The 20,964-nt window shown below is 45.8% G+C and overlaps 1 protein-coding gene across 2 annotated transcripts in view; it reads right to left on the reverse strand.

Moving 5' to 3' along the window:
- The window catches only part of CDON (cell adhesion associated, oncogene regulated), a 111,807-nt gene extending 91,128 nt beyond the window's left edge, over positions 1–20,679 (reverse strand). Inside the window, exon 1 of one of the 2 annotated variants that reach the window (XM_048512324.1) lies at positions 20,643–20,679. The gene's annotated coding sequence lies outside the window, so the exon portion shown is untranslated. Of the gene's footprint in view, positions 1–20,449; positions 20,604–20,642 lie in introns of those variants that run through there. The other variant, XM_048512321.1, reaches the window with a different exon arrangement.
- Positions 20,680–20,964: the final 285 nt, after the last annotated feature.

Consider the following 20,964-nt stretch of genomic DNA (forward strand, 5'->3'; position numbering starts at 1 on the left):
CATCTACTCAAAACCAAAATCCAGTCAAAACATGGAAGAATACAAATGTTTTTACAAACATCTAAAGCTAGAGTAGGCATTATCATTAGAATCCCCCAGCAGGATATTGAACATATAAACCTGTCGGTGACCTTGGCCCTAGGTTACACTCCCAAATCTTTCATTGCATGACATTCCCTAAACATACCCTGCATTAAACCAGAGCCCTTTCCTGCTCAATATTCAGGCCAGCCATGGAAAAGATTTCCAGAGCTTTCTAGCAGATTAGGAGTACCCCCTTCCTCTGATGCTTTCCCACCAAAACAATTACCTGATCGGGAGGGGCCTAAGTCAGAGGTATCCAACTCTGGCGCTTCAGATCTTCATGGACTACAATTGCCATGCCAGCAGGGGCTGATGGGAATTGTAGTCCATGAACATATGACGCGCCAGAGTTGGATACCTCTGCCCCAAGTTCTCTCCATGCTGCTTCTGGAGACCACAAGAAACTGAGTTTCCGGAGAGTTCACAGAGAGGCAGGAAGTAGGGATGTGTGCCTGCACAAAAGATGACATGGTGAACAACAGTTACAGGTAAGATCAACACTGATTTTCATATTTGTGGCTTCTGTGCAGTCCCACTTTGGGAGATTAGCAAACTCACTTAAGGAGGCAGGCGTGAAGCTCTCAATGGAAGAGACCATAGAGACCAACTGCCTTCCAAACAGTTATTTAGCATCTAATATTGAGATTCATCCAGAACTGTCTTATAAAGGAGCAGGCCTAGCTCTCTAGAACCGCCTTGACTGAAATACACACAGGGGAATGGCAAAGAAATACACACAAGAACATGGCAAAGAAAAACAGCAGTCTGTGGAAGAGAGCTGTGATACTCCAAGTGGCATTGAACATCCATGTGCTCAAGACACAATGCAGGTTGTATAAGGGTGCAGAGTCTGCCCCATGCTATTTCCACCAAACTGGGTTTTTTGAGAATCGCGCTGTTAGTGAGTCTTGTTAAAAATCCCGAGTTGCAGCAGCTTGTGAGCCAACAGCTGGGTAGGAGGTGATTTTTTCGTCTCTGTTTTCCTTAAAAAAATTTTTGGCGGCCTACATCTGCGTAGCTATGCAGTGCAGATGGTTGTATCGTGAGACATCAGCATGGCTGTGGGGGGTAATTCGTGCATGCCTGCGTAGCTATGCATCGGTGGGAAGTAAATTTTTAAAAAAGAGATGCATCTCTGTGCGAACGCAACTTGGATTGTTTCCATGGGCTCCAGTCGCTGCCTGCACGGATGCATGTGAACACGAAAACAGAACGGGTTACTTTATCCCAACTGCAACCTGTTATACATTTGCTGTGCGGAAAGGGCCTGAATTGGGAAGCTCTGCCATATAAACTTAGTTCCATCTTTGGAACAGGAGGAAGCCAATCCGAGGCTTTCTTTCCAAACTATTAATTTGGAAAGAACACACAGCTTGCTGAACCTTTCCTTGGGAAGAAGAGCGCTTGCACAGTTGCCAGCCCTTTTTGCCTGGCGTTTTCATTATGAAATGCTTGGAGAGGGTAAACTGTTTCTCTTTGGGGAATTTTCCAGGCCAGGAATAAAGGAGAGCCCTTCATTTTCCTATTACAGTAACCAGAGAAGGAGTTTGTTATTTTAATCACGGAAGGCAGATCCTCGCTGGCTGTTAACCTTCTGCCTCCACTGAAAGGCCCGTTGGCCCGAAGGGAGGAATGAGAGGCTCACCTTGACAAGAGCAGGAACAGGCACGTGAGAACTGAAGAGGGCGAGTTCCTTAAATTATTAGCCAAGCACTGGGAACCCAGCTGGGCTTTATCCATCACTGTCAGACTTTTGTCTTGTGTGGCCAACCAATTAACTAGAAGGTTGAGTGGCAACTAAAGGGAATGTTGTTCTTTCCAGGACAATATTGCCAATTCAGCAGGTTTATTATCTTGGATGGTGCCTGTAGTTAAAATATCACTGATGCATTTCTTAGCAAAAGCTAGAGGGAAACAGGTAGCTGCCGGTAGTGGCAGAGAAAAGATAAGTTGTGTTTACATCAGTTTTTCAAAGATCAGGAGTCAAGAGACCCCTCCTCCCCCCATATCTGGCTTGCAATTGTGGATGGAGGGAAAGAAACTTGCTCCCTACTAAACTGCAATCCAGAAAGGCAGTCAGGACACCTGGCTCTACCACTGCAAATATGGCGCCCAGTTTCCAGCACAGGCTCAAATAGACAACTGTACTGGTCACTCATTATACTGCACTGGTCACCAGGAGTCACCCTTTGACTGCCACCTAGAGAAGGGGGAGGGTTTATTTATTTATGTTATTTATATCGTGCCTTTCCCTCCAATGGGGACCCAATGTGGCTTACATCATTTCTCTCCTCTCCATTTTATCCTCACAACAACCCTGTGACGTAGGCTAGGCTCAGAGTGTGTCACTGCTCCAAATCACCCAGCAAATGTCCATGGCAAGATTGAGGATTCAAACCTGGGTCTCCCAGATCCTAATCTGTCACTCTAACCACTATGTTCTGTTGGCTGTGCTTAGCCAGCTGCTAGAAATTTTTTTGTAAGCTTGAGCAACATTGAAAAAATTCAGGAAAATTAGGATTCAGCTTGATTTGGATGTAAAATTATCGGTATAGCCGAATCAGCGGAGCCCCCAGATTTTATGTCTCTCTTCCTTCCTCCAGCCAGTGTTTCTGTCCCCAGATTCTCTCTCTCTATTCCTTCCTCTAGCCAGCATTTCTGACCCTGTCCTTCTCTCTCTTTCTTTCTCCAACCAGCATTTCTCTTCCTTTCTCTCCCTTTGGCATGTATGGGGCTTGGCAATAAGCATTTCTCTCCTTTCGGCATGGTGTGGGGGCATCTTTAAGATCCCTGATCTGAACGAATGATGATTCGTAAACAACAACACTTTCTACACTGTTTAAAGGGAGCTCTTTAAACACCCCTGAATCAATTTGAATGCCCGAATCATGATTCAGATTCGGGCATTCAAATGGATTCGGATTCGGTTTGCATTCGGGCAGCTTGAATTCAACCGTAGCCAAATCGTGGCCGATTTGGCTGTTTTGGCAATTTAGCCATGCCGAATTGCCAAGCCGATTCTTTTGCTCTCTGGAAGGTGACCTGGATGAGACAGTGACCTGGATGAGACAGAACTACCCCCAGAGATATCCCTTCCACTTCAGGGTCGACAGATGGCCTGTCGTAGCTTGATGTTAAACTGCCACCTCACATTCTAGTGGTACTTTCAAACAACCCTTCAGAAACAGGGTGAGTGGACAGGTTATCTTTTGTGTGCTAGGACAGAAATCCTTGCATAATTTTTTTTGAAAGTATGCTCTATCTTAGGTGGGTCATGGAGTACCTCCCTCTAAACAAAGATAAGCTAAAGCTGAGAAAGAGGGATTGGTCCAAAGCAAGCTTTACAGCCAAGCTGATATTGGAACCTGGATCCCTCAGATCTTGATCCAACGCTGGTCGCTACACCACAATGTGATGCATTTCATTTATAAGCTGCCTTTCTGTTGATAGTTTTGCAGTGCAAAGTAATAATTTGTCCTGCTGAAATGAACAGCAGACTCAACTGCTGCTATGTAACAAGGCAGGAGAGGATGCATTCCCAAAAGGGTGGAAGACTGTACCAGCTGAGGAACTTAACTGGGGCTGCCAACTCCAGGCGGGCTGTGCCAGTTTAGTCTCTCATAGGAGGGAGAACCCAGAACTGATTTTTCTGTGTGCTTGGAACTCCACCTGTGGCTATAGGCAAGCGGAGTCAGTGATGGAGGGTTCACAGGCTTCCCTAATCACACTTGAATGAAACCAGCATTAATAAAAACTCCGAGTGGGGTGGGGAGAGATTCTGTTTGCACAGCCGTGACCTGAATGTCAGCAGTTTACACAAGGTCAGGAAATGGGGCCTCTTTAGTCTCAATCCCCATTTGCACCCCCCCTCCCCAACAATACCTAAAGCAGTGTGAACACTTTGCCATAATAATATCTCTAACCTTGACCCGAAATGCTCATTGCTAGATTATTATCAGCAGTTACCACTTGCAGCTATAGAGATCAAGGGAGGCCTGCCTTCCCAAGAGACCTGCTGGAGGGGGGGGGGGTGGCACACCAGACAGGGTCACCAGAAGCATGCTTTGAGATAGCAACATGAAGAGTTTACACAAGGAATTAAGCTGGGACTGGGGGAGGAGAGGAAAGAGAGATGAAGAAGGGGAAAGGTGGGTTTACGGTGTTAAGTATTCGGGAACATCCAGTTTGGCAAACCAGGCTCCTATAAGGGAAAAGACAAGAACGAACAGTGTGCCATATCCAGATGGCAGCAGCTGACATTTCTGATTGGGGTTGCCAACTCCAGGTTGAGAAATTTCTGGAGATTTGAGGGTGGACCCTGAGGAGGGCAGGGCTGGGGAATGGAGGTACTCAGCAGGGTATAATGCTATATAGCCTACCCTCCAAAGTCACCATTTTCTCCAGGGGAACGGATGTCTGTCATGTAGCATTGTCATCTCTGGATTGGGAAATTCCTGGAGATTTGGTGATGTAAAGGTTTGAGTTTCTGCCCAGAGATCTTCATTTGGAGACTCAGAGGAAGTGTCTAGATGTTAGCTCAAACTACAGCACAAGGAAGTCATGAAGATACAGGGCAAAGGAATTGTCTGAAAGATAATACTGGAAGCTCATATAAAATTCTTTTAAAGCAACCAACTAGTAGGAGATGGGGCAGGTGGGACAAATAGAGGTACCATATAGTTTCCAACAATTCCTAGAGCTGACTGGTATCACTTTTGGGTTTTCCTCAGAAGTGAGGTCAGAGGGCAGGTGCTGACTTAAAAGAAAAAAAGGTTTCTCCTACCAACATTCAGAGCAGTAGCAGGCAATGAGGGCTGGTAGTGGGAGGCCTGGTAACCCCGAGGGTCACCAGAGGCAGAGAAATAGGTTTCCCAACTCTCCCGTTGTGTTATCAACCTCCAGGGGGGACCTGGAAATCTTGTGAGATTACAGCTGATCTCCAGACTACAGAGATCAGTTACCGGGGTTGCCAACCTGCAGGAGGTGGTCGGAGATCTCCAGGGATAACAACTGATCTCCAAGCATCAGAGATCAGTTCACTTGGAAAAGAAGGCCACTATGGCATTACTGCCCACTGAAATCCCTCCTCTCTCCAAGCCCCAGATTCAAGCTCCCGCTGCTCCCCCCCCCAAAAAAATCTCCAGCTATTTTGCAACCCAGAGCTGGCAACCCTACCAGTGATCCTGGAGAAAATGGCTACTTTGGAGGGTGGTTTCTATGACATTATATCCCACTGAAGTCCTCTTCTCCCCAAACCCTGCCTTCCCCAAACTTCAGCCCGAAATCTCTAGGAATTTCCCAACCCAGAGTTGGCAACCCTACCCCCTCTTCCCCAGTAAAACATTAGACAGAACTGTTATTGTTACTAATATTTTCAAGGGCCCAACCTTTAGTCAAAAACTGCTGGGTTTTTTTTAACCATTTTTAGGGACAAGAAAACTTTCAAAAATACCTTTCTGTCTACGCTGGTCTTTACCAGCCAACTTTCCCTGCTTTCAGTCTAGCTGCCTGTCTGGTTTTTAACCAAACTATTAAGGAAGGCAACACCCCCCTTGTCAGTAATTTAGCTCATTTGAAAAACAGCCATCATGTTCTGTCACTTTCGCCAGGAACTCCCGCACCTCAGCCCTGGCAAGGGAGCAGTCGCAGCCCTGCAAACTCCCTCAGGCACCCGCCAGCTTTGAAGCAGGCAAGGCAGGAAATTAAGAGCTGTCTTCAAACAAAAACTCCTGACTCTTCCAGGAATTGGCGAGGAGGGGGACAACAATTTCCTCACTGTCTCCTCAACTTCTTCACAGATCTGGATTCGGGTAATCTAGGGCTTCAGGCCTAGGAAAGTGAGACAACCCTATCCCCCAATTCTTCTGGAACTTTGTTTCAGAACTCCAGAAGCAGATGAGATAGACAAGAGTGATTTGAGAACAATCAGTGATAGGAATACACCGACACGTTATTAGATGTATTTACAACATTTCTATCCTGCCTGTCTGCCCTCACAAGAGCCCGATGGTCCATTACAGTCAACAGCCTGGCTGCAGCATTCTGTACCAACTTCTCAAGAGTAGGCCCACTGAGAGCACATTGCAGTAATTTAACAGATGTCACCAGAGCATGCATCACAGCTCAGGAAAGGCCACAGCTGGCTATCCAATCAAAACTGCAAAAACTGAACGTACCGGTGCATCCAAGGAGTAATTCGGACTCAAAGCGTAAAACCTTCTCAGTACTGATAGCCCAAGGAACCATTCCTCAAACTGGCCAGGCAAAAAAATATAATTTCAGGAAATGAGAATTTCTTTAATAAGGACAGGGGTGCTTACAAATGGTGTCTACCAAGGAGGAGTTGAATCAAGCATTTGCAGTCATGTTCAGGAACCTCTGGCAGTGTTTGGCTACACTGTAGGCCAAGATCACAGAAAGCCAATAGAGTCAGAAGGTTTTCGGATCAGACCTGAATTTCTCTGATCCTGAACATCCCTGTCTACAGATAAATGATAAACTACATGCTTTACACTCAGAAAGATGAGCACATACATACACAAACACATGAAACTGCCTTATGAGGCCTTCGGTCTATCAAGAGGGGCATGGACTGTTCTACTGCCAAGACCTCTGCTCAGTCTCAGGTAGTTTCCCACATCATATTAGGTGGATGTGACCTGGTCCCCTTAACTGCAGATGCTGGAGATTGAACCTGGAACCTTCTACCTGCGAATCAGATGCTCTGTCGCAGATGCTCTGCCACAGCTCCTCCCCTGCTCACAAGTTCAAGCCCTGATATCTCATTGTTAAAAGGATGGCAAAGCTAGAATCGGTAACCATTTAATTTTGTCCAAACCCTAGAGCTTCATGTTGGTCATGTGACATCATTTCTGGATATTCACTTTCCAGCAATTTTTTTCTCAATACCTTCCTGAAGGTCTCACTGTTACAGTCTGAGCAGACAGTATGGGGATAAATGGGCTGATTATCTGAGTTGGTATAAGTTCGCTTCCTGTATCATATGCTCTGAACCTGAAGAGTGGCAGAAGAGTCCAGCCATAGAACAAGCAGAGGTCTAGGAGACAAGACCAAAGAAGGAAGGTTTGAAGGCACGAAGGCTGAAGAAATGAGTCTGAAAGGTGGAAAAAAGCTTAAAGAGGGAATAGGCAATACTGCAAGAAAGGCTGAAATTATAACATTGGTCAGAAACCACCATTTTGGGCTGTAGTGGTGTAAATTTATAGAACATTTCATGGGCCTCCATAGAAATCATAACCTTTTTTGACATATCCTTATACAGTGTATTTTTATGACTCTGCTTATTCTTGTACAAAGCCTTGCAAGTAGATCTGGAGTTTTATACTGAAGAGTGATACTCTTCCGTCACTGAGTTAATTGAGTGCAGGAGAGTTTAGACAATTTGTTTGTACAGAGGGGGGGAAGTTACCTTTCTAATGCCTGTAAAATGGCTGAACAATTTTAATTAAACTTTCCAAAACAAGCCACCTTCTGGCTAACGCTAGAGATGGAAAATAGCAGGCCTAAGGGGAAAGTTATAAAAGAAATGAGAAACAGTCTAAGCAAGTGTTGACAGACGGCAATAATTGAAAATGGTTAGCAACTTCAAAATGTAGTAGTTACCAAAAAGAAGAAGGTAGAACTTCACTAGTCAAGCACTTTGCATTCCTCCGGAACTGGCCTGCAACAGTGAACCTTTTCCCTCTCTGGCCGTTTCCGCACGGCCACGCTGCGGGGGTGCGTCGGCATAAATGACGCCGATGCAACCCCCCGGGACCGTTCGCATGGACAGTCCTGGTAGGGACGGGGAAGGTGGCACAGCCTGTGCAGAGGCTGCGCCGTCCCCCGAACGCCTTACTGTCCCTCTGACCTTCTGGTGTGTCGCCCAGGCCAGGGGACACGCCCCCTGCCCTGCGTGACAGCTCTGGAGTCGCAGGGCAGGGGGGGCATTTCCCCTCGCCTGGGCAACGCGCCGGAAGGTCGGAGGGACAGTAAGGCGTTCGGGAAAGGGGGGAATGGCGCCTTCCAGCTGCTGCCATTCGCACGGCACCGGTTGGAAGCCACTGTTTCCGAAAAACCTAGCTCAGGGAGCGAGGTTCCGAAACAGCAGCTTTGTGCCACTCGGGGGTTGCGAGGCCGCCGCTGCTGCGATGCAGCGGTGGCGGCTGTGCGAACTCCTCCCCAGGGACACTGTTTTTAGAGTCCCTGGGATGCTGTATTCTGCCCATGCGGAAACAGCCTCTGTTTCTGTCGGAAAATCTGCAGAAGAGCATTAACTCTTAAACCAGTGGTTCTCAACCTTCTTAATGCTGTGACCCTTTAATACAGTTCCTCATGATGTGGTGACCCCCAACCCTAACATTTATCCATTTTACAGAAGAGAACACTGATGTAGAGTGTTAGGCGACCCCTGTGAAAGGGTCGTTCGGCCCCCAAAAGGGTCCTGACCCACAGGTTGAGAACCACTGTCTTAATCTGTCTTCATGGATAGTTCACTGATCCTTTTTGTCAAGTTGAATTGACAGCATCCTTCTAGCACCCACCAATCCATTACCCTCAAAGAGTTTATAGACAGCATCGATTCTGTTAGGCATTCCTCTAGAATCTCTGTGCATTACTAATCCTTAAACAATGGGAATTTAATTAACTAGTCTATTAGTGCCCTTGCAAGACTATGGATTGATTCCAAACATGACATCCCACATGCCACCTGAAGGACATTTCTACCCTGTGGAACTACCACCTCACACTGTTGCAGGTGTCCGCCATCAGACCCAAAGTAGGTACACTGAGCTGGTAACTTGTTCTACTTCCACGTTCCAGGTAAGCTAAGTTGTTGAATGCTTCCCCATATATATATGGGGAATATATATATAAGCTAGCAAATCACAGAGAAGGCTATGGTAAACTTTTTCCTTGTTAGTTTTCTACATGTGGGGTTAATATAAAGTAGTATTCAAAAAGCTCGCTACATTCCTGACTTCTGCCTCTTCAGTCTCTTCAGTCTGTCTCTGCTCTAAGGAAGGATTAGTAGAACAAACCACACAGAAGTCTGCCGTGTTTGAGATGCACCCTGGTCCCCCACTTTGCAGATTTACAGCTTGTGTTGGTTGCAATAGTGTGTGGAACTTATTTCCTGGGGGGAAAAAAACTTTCGAATTAACACGCATATGTGATAAGCAGCTGTGAGACCTCAGGCAGAAACCATATCCTGAATTAATCATGGCTTGTACCTGCATTACAACAATTTGCCAAATGTATTTGGCGCTAACTAGCAACATATTAATAATGCTGCAGCAGAGCCAAACACCATGTTTTCCCTCCCCACCTCACCCCACCCTACCTCACACTCTGGCCCGAGGAAACACTTCTAGGCTAAGAAATTTGATCTCTTATTTGTTTATACCAGTAATTTGTTCCATTTTCTAAAACCAGTTATCTCCATTTATGCAATGTCATTTGTTCAAACCTGCAATCTCCAACATGGTGTCCTTGGGAACCCATCATTGGCCTTCGTGGTACCTAATTATTCTTTGCCAAATTGTTTTTTCTTCAAAAAGAGCCAGTCTTGTCTTTGCTCCACTGTGCTGGAATAGCTAGTGCTTCAAAAGAACCTGGCTGATTTTTCACGGTAAAAATGCCCCGTTGTTAGCATGGAGAATACTCCGGTGCAGCCGGGAGTTCTTCACGGCTCCCAGCACTGCAGCTTGTTTGCCATGTTGTTGCCCTGGCGGCACCCCGCAGCATTGGCTTTGCTCCGCGAATTTCAAAAGCCGCCAAAGTTGAGGTTCTTTTGAAATGCCCCTTTGTTGCTCCGGTGGCTTCCACTACCATGAAAAATTCCTCGGCAGCAGAATCAGGGCCATTTTCCCCACCTCATCGCTCTGGTCCGCCCCTCTAATGAACAGGCACTGAGATTCGGCGCCCTGCCCCCCTTGCAGTGGGAAAAAACACAGGGGGAGAAACTTCAGAAAAGTGACACAGAGGCTATTCTCTCGCACATGCAAGAATTTTAGACAGGGGGGGGGTGAGGGTGCCAATTCTCAGCACCTGTTTTGTGTTCAGTGTCATTTAAAACTAAAATAGTGAAAGTGTGTGGGGGGAGCGGCGGGGGGAGATTCAGCCAATCGGAGCATGAGAAATGGAGGTTGTCTGTGCATGTGTGGAAGACGTTGCGGAAGAGCTCGTGGTACAAATGGAGAAGTGCTGAGCTCGTGTAGAAACAGTTGGGGCATAATGCGCCAGCCCTGCCTCAAGTCCCAGGTTGAACCAGGAAGCAGTGAAGAGTCAAAAGTGGGGCCAAAAGTGCCATGGCAGGTGTGGTCCCAGATCTACCACGGGGCATTTTGACAGTGAAAAATCAGCCCCCAGAAGGTATCCTCTTTGTCCCTTGAGAAACCATCCATTTAGAAACAGCCCCCTTCATTATGGAGATTGCTATACTTTCAACCTCAAAACACTTGGAGACCTCCAAGAATAGCAGGGGCATGACACAGAGGCAGGCAATGGCAAACCACTTCTGAACTTCTCTTGCCTTGAAAACCTTATATAGTCAGATGTGACTTATTGGCAAAAAAACCCCCTATTATTAAAAATGTTTTCAGATTTTTCTGCAAACTTGGAGAGACTCCCAAGTTTGCAGAACTCTCTATTTTGGGTAAGTGTGGTCCCAGTCTCCAAATTTAAGTATCCACAGATGGAGCCACATTTACGCTATTAGATAAATAGATCTTGGAGATCAGACCTCTCATCAGGTAAGGAGACTCTGCTCTGTCACTAAACTTTCTTGGTAGCTTCAAACCAGCTACAACTCCTCATATCCAGATCAAAGTTTGTCACCATTTTGGTGGGCTCCAACACCTTGAAGGGAAGTTTTACCTGTTGAATTTCAGCCTGACAGGCAGCTATTAAAAGTCCCAAGTAGAGTTTTCTGCCTTCTGTCACTGTGGATTCCGTAAATGATAACATTTCAAAGTCAAACAAACAAAGTTGGAGTGTCTCAGACTTCTTGTTTATGAAGAAAAAAGCAATGAAAGTGTCACTGGATTGCAGTGGGAGAGAAATATTTATTCAGTGAACACCCTGCCCAACCAAAAATGCCACCAGCAATTTTCATATCCAAGACTCCTGAGGCAATGTTTACATCCTGATATCTATGGCAACAAAAACTGGTCCAGGCTTCTCCCAGCCTCCAGTTCTTAACACCGGGTGTATCTTCCCTTTGTTACTCTGGTCTGGACAGTTTCCCCCTTATCCCAGACCACTACTTACTTCCCCATTGGCTTCCAGTCTTTGCCCAGTGAGAAGATCAGCAGATTTCTGAGAATAATATAAAACTGGAAATTGTAGTAGAGGTCAGTTAGGAAATGAATCTATTTGTGTAGACATTTATACTCAATTTTTCTCCCCAAATGGGGACCTAAAGTGGCTTACAACACTGTTCTGTCCTCCATTTTATCTTCATTAAAGCCACCCTGTGAGGTAGGTGAGTGAGAGTGACCATTCGGCCCAAAGTTCCCCAGCAAACTTCCATAACATTGTGGGAATTGGGGCTGGGTCTCCCAGGTCCTACTCTGACCATTTACACCATTTTGTTCAGTTTTATTTTACAAAGTTTCTATTCTGCTTTCCTACCTTTACAAGACCCATCAACATGGCAACAAATTAAAATTTGCATAATAAAATACCACATTTTAAAACTGTTTAAAAAAGCCATTCCCACAAAAATGCACATCATTGAAACAAGAAAAAAACAGAGCAAAAATAAAAAAGACATAAAAACAAAGACAAAAACATACAAGCAAACATTAAAACATTGGTCAGGAATAAGGGATCACTGAGGGAACACCAAACAAAACAAAAATTCTTCATCTGCTGTTGGAAGATGGCAACAGAAAGAGAAGGATGAATGTCCCTGGCCTGGGGAAATATTTCCAGAGGCTTGATACCAACTAAGAAGACCCTGGCCCGGGTTGCCACCCACCTAACCTCTGTAGGCGGGGCCATCTAAGGATAACCGTAATGGTCAGACAGGCTCATAAGGGAGCAGGTGGTCCTTCAGGTAGGGTTATTAACATCCAGGTGGGATTACAATTGATCTCCAGGCAACAGAGATCAGAAAATGGCTGCTTTGGGAAATGCATTCTATGGCATTATACCTCATTGAAGCCCTTCCTCTCCCCCAAACCCACCCTCTGCCAGCTCCACCCCCAAAATCTTCAAGTGTTTCCCAACCTGGAACTGGCTACCCTAGGTATGTTGGTCCCAAACCATATGGGGATTTGAAAGTTTGCATCCCACCGGCTGCTGGAAGCTAAATAATATCTCCTGGAAGGTTCCCCTCCAGCAAAGGGTAAACACAGTCAGAGGAACACTATACATATGTGGATCTTGGGCGAACTGAAACAACATAACCTGTTCCTGCACTTAGGGTCATTTGGCTGGGCTTGTTTAATTCATGTTCAATATCATCTCCAAGACATGACAAGGCCTGTCCAAGGTTCTGAACTTCCACAGTCACAGACATGCCCAGGTCAACCTTTCTTCCCACAGGAAAACCCCATCTTCTCATAAAGGGGCCACCCTGCTGCTCAGGGCTATGAAATCCCCATTGGCTACACAGTTGGAAACCCCGCAACGAGCAGCTTCCACTCGGCTCTCATAACCAAGAGAGAAATAATTTCAGATATTGAAAGTGGATCTTTTCAGAGCTAGCTTAAGGGCCAGACAATGGCTGTGGCCTGTATCATCTCTAACTCGGGCTGACAAATGCATGGCAGGCCCCTTGTCTGCGTCTTTGATGTATGCAAATCCCACTGTCTGCTGTGCGGTGCCCACGCCTACTCAACCTCCTGCCGCAGCCTTTTGCATGCAGACCTGGGGAGTAGTCTTCTCAGGACAACAAGCCCCCACCTTTTTTTCATTGCAGGGAGCAGGTCTTAGTACTTGGGATGTGCAGTGCTAGGGGGAATGGGCTTTATGTCCCATAGAGGACTGAGACTTTCCCATGGCATCCTAAAGCCTGAAAGAAAGGCAGCAAAAGGACACAGAACTTAACTCAAATGGGGCATTTAAACGGGGAATGTTCATAGGGACAATATCTATTTAATACTATGCAAGCCAGTTGCGGGAATTTGTAGCAGACCATTGAATTCGACTTATTTATGAGGCAGAATTAATCTGAAGCTGCTGGACTGATGCAGAGGATAGAATGTTGGGAATTAATGTGGAAGGTCCAGCCACAAATCTGTGGTGAGATTGTAGCCGCAATGTGTGACGTTTGGCAGTTATTAATTTTATCTTCTCCTGACCTTTGTAAGTTCAATTTAATGCCTGCACACTGCTGTTATGTAGCCAGGACTCTCACGGTGTCTCCAGAGTTTTTAAAAATGTGCAGAGCTACCCTAAACGGAGTCACATCCATCCATGGGCTTTGAAGGGTGTAACTTTGTTAATTTATTTTATTATTTTATTTTACTTGATATATACCCCACTTTTCACTCCAGTGGGAACCAAATGTGTCCCCCCATTTTACTCTGTAAGCGGCCATCTGCCTCAGATGCTTCCACCACCACCACCACCACCACCACCATCTTTTCCTCCCCCTCGCTTGGCTGTACATTCTTTTGCGCTCTGTGCTTCCAGTTTCTTCCTCTGTGCTGAGTCTTCCTGAGAGCTTCATTTTTATCTGGACTCATGTTTGCCCACGTTCCCCACAACACAACCTCAGACACCACTTGAAAGGAAAAATCCTCAAAGCCGGCAAGGACTCCCAGCGAAAGCAAACAGCTTGGCTTTGCCACTCGGCAGATCTCTCCAGTTAGCGTCTAACCACCCACCAAACCACAAACAACTCAGGAGGGACTCAAATTAAAACCAGGGCTCGGAAGCAACCAGGACAGGTGGCCTTTTGCTTTCAGCACTGACTCCCCGGACTCGGCCTTGAGCATCCCACCTCTCTCCCTCCCGCACCCCAAGGGGTTCCCCATCCATCACACTTCTTAAACAAGCCAAGCCATTACTTTAATTCCAGCTGTGGATCCAGTTACACTCCCAGGCTGCTCCATTAGCTGCCAAAACAGAAACTGTCCCCTTGATAAGTGGGGGGAAATCCAAACCCAACAGGTTGCTGTGGAAACACATTCCTGCCTGTGGGGGCTGAGTCTTCAGGGGTCAGAGTTCTGACCTTCTGGATAGCCTCAGGGCCGCACACTGCACTCTGTGCTCATGAATGATGGCAGATGCTCCTCTGGGTAAAGCTGTTGTCAATCTGGAGAGATTCCACTCCAGCCTCTGCGCCTAAACACCTGCGCAGCGGAAGAGAGTTGGTTCCTATTGGGATGGGCTCGCTCCTGCATTTTCACGGCGGCCCCACCCCGTGTGACCAGATGATCTGCCAAATAATCCCAGTGATGTGATCATGACCCTGAGGCAGAAGGCAACTGCCTGTGTGTCCAACGTTTTGGGGCCCGCTTGCCTTTCAGCTGTCTGCCTTTAGCCCAAGCTACATTTCAACCCACATTATAATGGCTTGTACCTAGAAGAATCACATAATTCACAGTCACAGGATTTTTGCTGGTATTGTATCGATGTAGTGGTGGAAAGTGCCACCAAGTCATCGCTGACTTATGGCAACCTTGTAGGGCTTTCAAGGCAAGAGACATTCAGAGGTGGTTTGCCATTGCCTGCCTCTCTGTGGGCTGAAAGAGTCTGAACAGAACTGTGATTGGCCCTAAATCACCTGGCAGGCTTTGTGCGGAGTGGGGAGCTGAACCCAGTTCTCCAGTTTAGAGTCCACCACTCTTAACCGCTACACCACGCTGGCTTTCTGTAGTACTGATATATCTCTGAACAGTTGTATAGCTAGTATCAAAAGATATTTTTCATTACACATAGATACAGTCACAGAAGATACTTGCTTCCATGAAAAATTTATTATTTTTGATTCTTATATCTAGTGACTGCTCACATACACTTTCATTCTGTCCTTCCTTCCTTCCATTTTAGCTCCGCAGCCACCCTGTCAGGTAGGTAAATTGGAAAGAGAGTGAGTTGGTGGCCCAAAATTACTCAGTTGCAGGCTGGTGTGGGTTTTCCAGGCTGTCTGGCCGTGGTCTGGTAGTTTTTTCTCCTAACATTTCGCCCACGTCTATGGCAGGCATTTTCAGACATAAGCCACAGGGAGATGTGTTTCTCTCCATGGCACAGTAAGAAACACATCTCACCGTAATATACCTTTGAAGATGCCAGCCGTAGATGCAGGGAAAATGTTAGGAGCAAAAACTACTAGACCACAGCCACACAGCCCAGAAAACCCACAACAGCCAGTTGATTCTGGCCATGAAAGGCTTTGACAATACGTTACTCAGTTACCTTCATGACTTATAGTGGGGAATTGAAGCTAGAATCTTCCTATCCACCTACCAGCAGACTTTACTGCCTATTTATAAAGACAACTGTTCTCGATAAAACAGACTCTCTCCTCCTCCTCCTTTTGCATACCCACCAAGTTAACTATCCCCCCAAACATCTCCCCCACACAAGATCTTGTTCTTTAAATGGGAGCTGCAATATCACACATTTTAAAGTGCAGTTTTGTACAAATAAAACTTTGATGAAACAAAGAGTATATTCAGGTCGGAGCACGTGCCCATCGCACCCCACCCCTCGGCCCCCCCAACCATGGTCCCGGATGAACAGGCAACAGATCTGACGAAAGCCATGTGAATCTCTGCAAAGGTGTTCTAATATTTGTTACAATATTCCAAAAGGATGGAACCAACTTGAGCTCTCCTCTGGATCAATTTTAAGCTTCAGCTCGTCAAACTTGACTCTGTGCAAACTGCTTCTCTGCCCAGCTTCATCCAGTCTCACCCACCCTGGAGCTCAGGAGGTTTCTTTATTCCCCACAAAGTATGTCTCTAACCCTGAAGTCTGTTTATATTTCTCCTCTACACACCCTCCGCTTGCGTTGCCTTTTATAGGCTGTTCTTGCCACAGGCATACATGCTGTTATTCTAAACAAGGCCCTGGACGTCTGGGCACTTCAGGTCCTGGCACATGCCACGGCTGCCTTGAAACAAACTGCAGCCTCTTGGAAAAGGGCGCTGAGATGGCTTTGGCATTTCACAGCTTGGGATCAAGAGAGATCGATTCGCTTCAGCTGGCTGAACGAGCGCAAAGGGCAGACCTGTCTCAGGCAGTGTGTTCTGCAGCTTTGCTATTAGCAGGATTTGCACAGTTGCTAAAGGAAGATTGAAAATGAGATTGCAGGAGATCAACAGTTGGATCTCCAATGCTCATTTTCTATGCCACAGAGGACCCCACTCATTTTAGTGCCATGGTGGTATGTAAAAAGGAACTGAGTCTTTTCTTTCCGTAGCAATACTCTGATGCAAATTGTTCACTTAGTATTGCTACTTGCCCCAAAGGGAAAATCTACAGGTGCCTGTAGTTTTTCTTCCTACGGGACAAGCATCATCTGTGTGTATGCGGGGTGGAGGGGGTGGGGGTCTGACTTGGAAAATGGCATGGAAAGAAGGGTTATACAGAGCTACCTCATTAAGGTACAATGCCATACAGTTTACTCTCTAAAGTAATCATTTTCTCTAGGGGAACCGATCTCCAGATCAGTTGTCATACCAGGAGATCTCCAGGTGGCATCCAACATAACTTTGATCTGAACTTTCCCCTTTCCCTGTTCTATAGCAGCTGTAAACCTAAAAATGTTACAGATGGTAACTTCACAAATCTCCCCTTCAAGTCCAACTTGACCCTGAAGTTTAAGCTACACTTAAGAGCAGCAAAATAGCTGATCCATTTGCAGTAGTATCTTATTTTTTAAAATACATTTTGGTCCCACCCTTCCTCCGAACAGCTCCTGTGGTGAATATGTGATTCTCGCAAGAACTCTGTGACATGTTAATGTGAGAGATATAAAGTACGTTTTGTGACCAATTGGGATTTGAACTTGGGTTTCTCCAGTCCTGCTAGTCTAGTGCTACACTTTGGCTTAGCAATAGGCATTGCAGGGTGATGTTGCCTCCTGGCTCCCATCACTGCTGGAAGGAGTGAACTGGCTAGTACTTCAGTGGAAGACCACCAAGGAATACCAGGGCTGCTATGCAGAGGAAGGCAATGGCAAACCATCTCTGATAGTCGCTTGCCCTGAAAATCCTACTGGGTTGCCATAAGTTGGCTATGACTTGATGGCACTTTATACATACTCGTGAGGCTCCTACAAGGAAAGTTTCCAAAACTCTGGCAGCTGTGTGCATGTAGACTTATTTATTTAAAACATGTTAATACTTCTTGTCCTCCCAATCAGGGACCCCAAGACTGTGCACATAAACAGCAATACAACATTTGAACAATTAAACCACATTTAAAATGATAAATTACTTCAATAAGAACACATATCAGACAACAGAGCAGAATGGCCAATAACAGTTCTTGATGATGCCAAATGAAACAAGAAAGACTTCAGCCAATGGCGGAAGACACTGGCAAAGGGAGACAGATGCATCTCCCTAGGATGGGAGTTCCAAAGTTTTCGGATCCCAATTGCCCTTTCTCGGGCTGCCACCAGAATAGCCTCAGATGGCAGAGGCAACTAAAGCGTGACCAGAGTAATTAGGTTAATATGGAAGAAGGCAGTCCTTCAGGCACTGTCCAAGGAATTATTTTAATAGCTGACCTGTTACTGGCCTTTGTTTGTTTTCAATATTCAAGTTATTTCATATTGCAAGGAAAATCATGGTTTTCTTTTTCTAAAGGAATGTCAGGAGGTATTTTCCTTGGCTCATGATGGTTACACTATGCTTTTGCCAGGTAATGCACATGCCAGAATGAATGTTGTTGGCATCTTTGCTCCTAGAGGATGGTAGGAGGCATTGTTTTGGCTAAAGGTATGGAAATAGTCCCTTCACATCCATCGGAAAGAATGCAAAAGGAGAACTTTGCTTTATCACTCATCCACAGCCCCCAAAGGACCATGAGGATGGCCTAGTTTGCCCTGCTGGATCACAAGAACTTTGTTTCACTAAAAACTCCCACTTAAATTCCAGTTGTTTCTGATTAAAGTTCAGAATTTCTAGGTTTTGAAATTCAGTGGAATGTCGAGACTGGCAAACAGTGTAGCTTCATGCTTGAATGGGGTGCAGTTTGTTGTATTTGCCAGGGTTACCATAGCTTTAACCTCAGCATGACAGACAGAAACCTTACAGGCACAGTTTTTCCAAGCCTATGGATACAAGGGAAGAGCCACAAGTCAGTGGTAGAGCATCTGTTTTCTGTGAAGATGGTCTTAAATACAGTCGCCAGCATCCCCAGTTTAAAAGAGTCTGCCAGTGTGTCGACAATGCTGACTTTGATGGGCCAATGGTTTCACTCCCTATCCCTGTTCACAGATGACAGGGGACACAGGTACAGCCTGTATGCACATGTGCACATCTGTTCGTAAGAAAGAGCCAATATACATTCACTTTACAAATGAAGCCAGGAAGCAGTACATGGATAAATGTGAGGTTTCAATTATTTATTCAGTTGTACATGCATCAACTGTAACATGAAAATTACTCAATGTCGTATGAAGAAAAATCAAATGTACACTGTACACAGATAGTACATACATTAACTTAAGGTCATCAACCTCCAGGTGGGGCCTGGGGATCTCCTGGAATTACAATTGATCTCCAGATGACAGAGATCAGTTCTTTTGGAGAAAACAGCTGCTTTGGAGGGTGGACTCTATGGTATCCCAAACTGGCTGAGCTTCCTCCTCTCTCCAAACAACACATTTCCAGCCTCTGCCCCAAATCCTAAACTGGAGCTGGCAACTGTAGCTATTGTAAGGCAGGTTCATGTGAACAGTGACAGGGAAAGCTGTGTTGGCTGGATTTCAATGTCATGCAATTGATGGTATCCCTGTGCTCATGGTGGACCTAAACAGCTTCTTGCCTATAGTGGAATATCAGTGGAAGATATCAACAAAAGTGTGAGGCAGATCATGTTGATGGAGAGAGTGACTAGCCCAGTGAGCTTCCATGGCAGGGTGGAGATTTGAACCTGAGTTTCTCATATCCTAGTCTAGCTATACCATAGTTTACTGCACTGGCTGCCATGACGCCATCTCTTCCTCCTAACAAATACAATCATTGAGCTTTGCTTGGCACCTGGCAGTGAAGGGGCACAAGTCATATTTGACCTTCAGAAATTGTCCTCCACACAGATCAAGCAATTATCAAAAATGTAAAATAAACAACCTTCATTTTCCCCATCCCACCTTCTGGCAGTAAAAGTGGTTATACCAGTACATCTTAGATTTGTCTACACAACCTGGTTCATCACTCAGTGATAACTTTATTCTGTTTCTGTATACACCTGTATACACCTCAGATTCTGTATACACTTGAGCCCAAGCATGTGCTTCTAAGAGGGCTTCAGCATCTGTCTGTTCACTTGCATTTAGACTCCTCAAGCACCTATGACAGGATATACCATTGGCCCTTCCTTTACAGTACAAAAAAAAAGCAAGATGGCAGACTGTTCCCTCAAAAGCACCAGCTATTCCAGAGAAGCAAGACCGAACAGCACTGGTATAAAGACATGGATGGGGTTACACCTCACTTTCAATGTATGCACATTTCCAAATTATTCCTCATTCGATCAACAAAGGAACATTTTTTAAAAAAACAACCCTTCACATTTGTATTTCATTAGGATAATGAATCCAGGATCATTACCTGGACTGGTTTTAATTAAAGCAATACCTCAACAGGCATGCACCTGCTGACCTGATGCTGCAAATGTGTCCCAGAAGACTCCAATTCAGTTGGGAACAAACTCAATCAAGACAGAAGCTCGACTGTGTCCAGCATGTGCTGCATTTAGGACCAGTCTGGACAGAGACTGTTTGCCAGAGCAGCAATCCCTAGCGAATCGAAAGGATGCTTTCGCAAGGACACCTGCGAGGAGGCGTTGCTCCTCAAACAGTCCCTTCTGATGGCTCTCCCTTTACGTGTGTCTTCACTTCCTTTGACTGCTCTACCTGAAAACCCTGCAATAAGATTTCAGTCCTCTTGTGAACGTGCTCACATTTGCAGCTTGGAACAGAAAGCGCAAATGCCAGCTCAGCTCCCTCAGCAGGCAGTCTTGCCACTTCGTAGAGTAAATATTTTCCCAGAGGTTTGGCTGTCGACAAGCTGTTCACTTTGCAGAAAAAGGCAGCAAGGGGGGAAAGGGGTGAAATTTTCACAGACACCCTCTTGATGTATCTGAGAAGCTCAGGGGAAAGAAAAAGGGGGATAGGATATGCCTCAGTCAATTCGCTGGCTTTCCCTCCCCAAAATGTGAAGCGGTCCCTTACCTTCAGCTCCGTCAGTAAATTCCTGTCCACTCTGGAATCCTCCCCTGTTCAAATCTCTGCTCTCAGGCACCAGACCCTTTTCTTAACATTTCCTTCAAAGCAAACCCCCACCCCCAATCCCACCATGGCTTCTTGCCCAGTCACTCTCCACATGGAGCCAAGAAAACCTCACTCAAGGAGAAAACAAAATTACTTGAGAATGATGCGAGCAGGAGGAATGGTTCTTGTCTTGGGGGTTTAGGCTCCGTACCATCCGGGAATGAAGCATAGGGGGACTGTTATAAGAGGGGGAGAGATTTGGGGTGGGGGGTGGAGAAGAGAGAGAGAGAGAGCATTTTAAAATTGACAACACATGGCTGTTTCTTATCCTAGGGCCTAGTAAATAGGTCTTTCATGCTGGGCCAGTTGCCATGGCAACAAACATGCAGGAAATATTCCAGATAACTAGAATAGTGGCAAAAACATGTGTTTTGGATAAAACATTCCCCCTCCTTTTCTCATAGCTTTATTCATTC

The sequence above is a fragment of the Sphaerodactylus townsendi genome, linkage group LG12 (genome assembly GCF_021028975.2).
Source record: "Sphaerodactylus townsendi isolate TG3544 linkage group LG12, MPM_Stown_v2.3, whole genome shotgun sequence".
Classification (NCBI taxonomy): domain Eukaryota; kingdom Metazoa; phylum Chordata; class Lepidosauria; order Squamata; family Sphaerodactylidae; genus Sphaerodactylus; species Sphaerodactylus townsendi.